The sequence below is a fragment of the Pagrus major genome, chromosome 19, assembly GCF_040436345.1.
Source record: "Pagrus major chromosome 19, Pma_NU_1.0".
Taxonomy (NCBI): Eukaryota; Metazoa; Chordata; class Actinopteri; order Spariformes; family Sparidae; genus Pagrus; species Pagrus major.
The window spans coordinates 13,365,006-13,371,005 of record NC_133233.1 but is presented as its reverse complement, the minus strand read 5'-3'; the positions used below and the strand labels follow the sequence as shown (position 1 = coordinate 13,371,005).

General features: G+C 42.1%; 1 long non-coding RNA gene across 1 annotated transcript in view; it reads right to left on the bottom strand.

Annotated features, from left to right (window-relative positions):
• Positions 1 to 4,524: 4,524 nt before the first annotated feature.
• Positions 4,525 to 6,000, bottom strand: part of LOC141014183 (uncharacterized) — a 136,374-nt gene continuing 134,898 nt past the window's right edge. The window contains exon 3 of the long non-coding RNA XR_012180472.1: positions 4,525 to 4,619. This is a non-coding gene — a long non-coding RNA (uncharacterized lncRNA). The remainder of the gene's footprint in view (positions 4,620 to 6,000) is intronic.

The window sequence follows — 6,000 nt, the reverse complement described above, 5'->3', positions numbered from 1 at the left end:
TCCTGCAGCCTCAAACGACCGGCGAGTGCACGTGCGTATTAAATCCGGCGTGTGTCTGTGTGTACGTGTGAGTTAGTCTCTGGTAGATCCCATGGTATTCCCAGTTCTTTCGAGGCAGCAGGCGGACGAGGTGGCAGGGAGCTCTGAGAGAAACACTCTGCAGCGTCAACGTGTATGTGTGTGAGTGTGTGTGTGTGTGTGTGTGAGTGTGTGGGCATATGAGACGTACCAGGGTCCCGTCAATAGCACCAAAGCCAGGGAAGTTCCAAGGGTTGAAGAGGGTTTACTTCTCAGCCATTTTGCTCAAACTGCAACGGCCATCCAGATGAGGGAGAAGCATGGAAAGCAACAACAACAACAACAACAACAACAAACCAACACCAAGCCTGTGGGCACAGGAAGCACAGCAGGCTCCAAGCAGGATGTGGGAAGGAGTATATCCTCGTTTTCGGGGCGTTTTTTGTCCTCTTCGCAGCGCTTCTTTGTTTTCCGTCCTGGCTTTGAGAGGAGAGCAGGGCAAGATGCCACCTGGACCCTTTAGAGAACTCCGTGGCAAGTGGGCGCGGAAATAGGGGCGTGAAGAGAGGGGCGTGAGGAGGAGGAGAGAGAGAGGGGTAAAGGGTGCCTGGCGCCTGCCTCTGATATGCCATAAGGATGGCAGGCACGTAATGATAGCAAATGTAGAGCAGATTGGCTTGGAGGAGGAGGAGGAGGAGGAGGAGGAGAGACAGGGAAAGGGGGAGAGGAGACAGATGGCAAAGCTGGCCTGGTGCCAACGATACCAAGACATGACTACGCAGGGAAACCTCCCCCTACACTCTGACACTTGTTGCTGTCTGTGTGTTTATGTGTTAGGAACACATGTGAGGACAAATGCTGTGGCAGGAAATTCCCCAACGAGACTATGGCGTTTTACTTGCGCCATATTACCTCAATAGGGCCAGCGAACTTCTCTTACCTTTTATCTGTGATGGAATGATGATATTTTGATGTTTCAATATCACTGTATGCTTTGGGTGAGATATTTAAGTATGTATGAGAGCCTAAAGCAAAATGAGGGTGAAAGATAGAGGTCTGGCCTCCAATTTGACCTCCATTTATGCAACGTGGCAAAGGTCAAATATTGACTCTCCTCGCATATCTTTTTTCATGGCCATCAAAAATAGATGTTGCAACCCACTCAATCTTTTTTTTTTTACATAATGACATTCCAGTTGTAGTGGGGAAATGACCATGATTTTTGTCTCACCGTGTTCTGGAGTAAAAAAACTGCTGGCTTGTGTTGGTTTATGACAAGAAAAACGGATGGCAGCTAGATAGAGTATTATGATGTTCATATTGAAATGTGCTGAGCAAACATCTTCCTGCATCAGCAGACGTGCTCTGTGTGTGAGAGAAAGAGAGGGAGGGAGGGATAGAAATGTATTCGTTTGGGGGGTTGCGATGGTGCAAAACACACATTGTACTGTATTCTTGTATGTTTGAATGTGTGCCAATGAAAAAGGAGGAGTTCATACCAAAAGGAAAAGCATGCATCATAAGAAACCTGCCATTTAGGTATGCTGAATATTACAGGCATTCAGGTACATGGGACATACAGATAAAGATGCTGTAGCACATCCAAGGGGTTCTGAAATGGCCACAAGATTGAAAATCTTTTAATTTCTCATGTTTGACTTGTTTTGCATGATTGGCAGCAGAGCAGGTTATAGGAGTAGATTGGGCAAAGCTCTGTCGTCTGCAGATAAAGAGTAATGTCATCATACACTCTGTGTGTGTGTGTGTGTGTGTGTGTGTGTGTGGGTAGACTGGATGGAGGGGAGCGGGGGGGTACCCAAATCAAACACCCTATTTGAATAAGAACAATCACAGCCCCAAAACGAAGCAGAGACAGAGAGGGGGAAATAGCGAGGCGATTTGACTTGCGAATCAGGCAATGCATATCTGCATGCTAATTACGTGACAAGAAGGGGGGAAAGAGTGGAAAGCGCCCCCCATGCGCCAGACAGAGAGAGGGCGAGGGAGGAAAGACATAGCAGACACAAGAGAGAAACAAGGGGGACGAGCGACTGAGCAAATGGACAAACAAACGAAGGAATCAAAGGGAGCTATAGACGAGATGGGTAATTAATTCCCCATCAGCCTTTACTCTACGGCATTTGATTTTCTTTGGAAACAAATCGACACGCACGGAGGAGGAAGAAAGGAGCGAAAGCAGAGGACGCGGGTAGGGATTGGAGCGTGGTTGGGGGGCATCCGAAAATTAAAATTATTGATTGATCTTAGGGTGCTGGGGGTTGTAGAGCGGAGGGCATTTTGAGGATGTAATTAGAGCGGACCGAGACCAAGGCTGGAATGATAATAGATGACGTTGGAATTCACCATGGCGATTGGCCATTAATCTCCATTAACGCCGACCAGGATATTAAAAATTCTAATTGGAAGGACAAAAATGATGTGGATGCTGTGCGTATGCATGTTTATAAGTGTGTGTGCTGGGATGTTGATCTTGGGCATTTGGTGATAATTGCCACCATGGGGGACTGGTGTCCTGAGGTATAGTATATCAACAGTATCAGCCTGCTGATTAGACTTATGAACTACTGACAATGCAGCACTGAATGTACTCTTGTTTTGTTTTTTATTTGATAAACTGAAATCAACTCTCATCTATGGTTTGGGAAGAGATAACTTAATTTACTTGTTTGCGTGTGTTTAAGTGTATATCTTGCCGATAAATATCCATGACTGCATGCCTGTGTATAATGACAAAGTTTCCAATTTAAGTTACTTTGCACTGTAACTTAAAACCAATGTACAAATTCTTTGCAATACATAAATTTTGTACTATCTGTATTAAAATTGTATTAAAAATTATTCTTATATCCTTCATCATCTGTGTGTGTTTTTGGTGACTCTTTCATCTTCTTTTCAGTAGTAAGTGAAGTGCTCCAACTCTGTGCACATGGAAAAGCCTTGCTTTAGGGAGTCCTCAGCCCCCATAGGTGCTGTGATGTCATCAGTGGCCTTGGATCTGCTGTTTGCACTAAGTTACATCAGCCCAGATTGAGGAACACGGATGACAGGCCAATACTGTGTTTATCAATAGCTCTACCACCTTGCATGACTGTGCTGTGACACCGTCAATAGATTATGAAATCTTACTGTGTCAGCTATTCAATAATACAAATTGCTTGTGTGTAGTCAGCATGGGCATGTGTGTGCTCCCGCTGGTGTGTGTCCGTGACGTAAATATGCAAGAGGTTAATGCATATGTTCCTGTAATGTCTCCATGTATTCACTCTGCATGATTAGGAACTGTCCTTGAATTAGTAAGATGAAACTGCAACCCCCAACTCCGCTGCCGTTACACACTTATATTCCATCACACACACACACACACACATATAGATGTTGTAGCCTATATGGGTTAAAATGAAGTGCTAAAATGAAGACATAGCTGTACGCACACATACATAATAATGAAAAACATTTCACCTCTAATGTTAATTCATTGTTCATTAGCGAAAGAAGAGAATGTCACCACTCAGAGCCAGCATGCTTTTGTGTGCGGCGCATGTGTGTGTGTGTGTGTGTGTGTGTGTGTGTGTGTGTGTGTGTGTGTGTGTGTGTGTGTGTGTGTGTGTTGGCCAGTGTGATGTCATTACGTTAATGGTCTTTCACTGGGGCTAGTCATTAAATGAGGATATTAAAGCAGTAGGCTGTTTTTATATGCATGGAGGGGTGATGTGTGTGGGTCACAGTTGCTTGAAGTCATCACTCATGCACACTGGGAAGGCACACAAATACACAGGGGAACACAATCACAGATAAAAATGAGCAAAATATGTATAGAAGGGGTCACTCGGCTCTCTTCAGGATAAAAATGTCTATTTGTTTCTTTCTCTTTTTCTGTCATGTGCACACAAACACTGATGGAGCACTCACTTGTACCTTGTTTGAGTTGTTTTTTATGAATATGTACCCCCTCTCAAGCCGGATTGATCCTGATATTTATGAGCTGGGCTTGACGTGCATATTATTATTATCATTAATGTTATTATGCATTTCAGGGGAGGGAAATAACATTAGGCCTGGCAGAGGCGGTGCAGAAGCAGGGGCTATCACTGCTCCAATCATCAGATTGGTCTGATTTATGATTTATGCAGACCACATACTGCATGAGATAACGCCCCTGGAGGCGCTTGGCTGTAAAAAATTGTTTTAGCCAATTGATTAATCAAGACTGGTCATATGTGTGAGTACTTCATTTGTATATGTGCTTATACAACAAAGGGAAATGTGTGTTTATCATGTGTCTGTATCTATATGAGCATGCTGGTGTCTGTCGGCTCTTGGATTTGGTGATGTGACCTTGTCAAGTAGAGTGAGAGCAGGGAAACGATAACAGGGAGATTGGAGAAGGGCAGATGGTAACATGAAAGAAAAAACTGAAAATACATTTGATTTGTTTAGAAAATTATTCATTTTTAATGTCTCATTTAAGTGTTAGCAATTCAGAATTTAGCTTTGAATTGTTTAACAAAAAATGGAACAACAAAATGTGTATCACAATAAAGTCTTGAGTTTTCTTGTTACAATGTTTTGGTTTGTTGCTTCTGTCGTGGCAAGGCAACGGGGATTCAGGTCATACACAAGAAATGGAAAAAATATGAATTAATCATAAGAAAAATGAGTGGTGCAAAACATGCAGGGTAAATATGCCAGTCAGCATTCTTTACAGCATTCACTTTAAACCGCTTGAGACTAGCTAGGTTTACATCTCATTCTAAGGGTATCACTCTGTTATAAAATCATAAAAATTAAAAAAATTTCCCATCAGTCCAACCTTCCTTTTCTTCATTAATTGTGTTTTGGGCTAAAATATGACAAAAATACACATTCTGCCTATGTTAGGGGTGCTTTTTCCAGTGGCAGGCAAAACTGAGACGTAATGGTGGGATACAGGCCAAAAGTAGACACTTATTTTGTATTGTTACAAACGGTACTAGGAGCCCAAATTCCCTATACAATTCACCTTAATAATTAGGAATACTGTGATTCAAAGAGCATTTTTTCCTCACCCATTTTCTTTCTTTCTTTTTTTTGCTAGAAACATCTGGCAGGTGAAATCATGGTGTGCCAATTTTGGCAAGATTGTAAAATGTTTGAGAAGAAGTTCTGCCTGGAAAGACTAATTTAGGGCAAATAACCCTTGAACTCCAGTTACAGTATGACCACAGTGGAGAATACCTGGTAGTTGAATAAATCAGTTTAGTGTACTGTACCTTGGTAAGAATATATTCATATTGTTGTTGGCACAACTAGTTTCTAATTAATAAACTTGACCTTTAACTAAAGTTTCACATGAAATGTCAGGTGTGATTCATAAGAAAGTATCTTTACATACCTCTTACATAACTCTCAGCAGCATAGTGTTGTGTAACCTCTGTTTATTTTGATCAGTTTACTGGTGCTATATCAAGGTTTTATTAGTTTTTTATTTACTTTTTTTGTGTTTTCCCCTTTAAGTTAAAGTAGCAATCTCGAATCTCCAACTGTCTCACCCTGCAGAGGAAACTATCTCCCGTTACCACTGACATACATCCCTGTGCCAGGTTTAAAAGCATCCTTGTGTCCACACCACACGTCCATAACTTAGCTTTGTTCAGCCTTATGTGCATAAAACAACGTTTGCCACCTATCCAAGGAAGTTAAGCTAAGAAAACTGTGTGTAAAATCAGCATGACTGAGTGTCAGCGTTCAACCCTAGTACATACTTATTCATTGTCCAACATTAGGCTAACTTACTCCGGTCATTATGATGCAAACCACCTACTCTCTCTGGCCAACCAACCACTGCTGGGTGAACGCATCACTAACTAACTTGTGATATTTCCCGGGACAGTCACCACCGACTAGGCTCAATCATCATTGTGTTAGCTCATTCGGCGATAGATAGTGACTTAACAGATATTTATTTACAAGAAAATCTTCGAG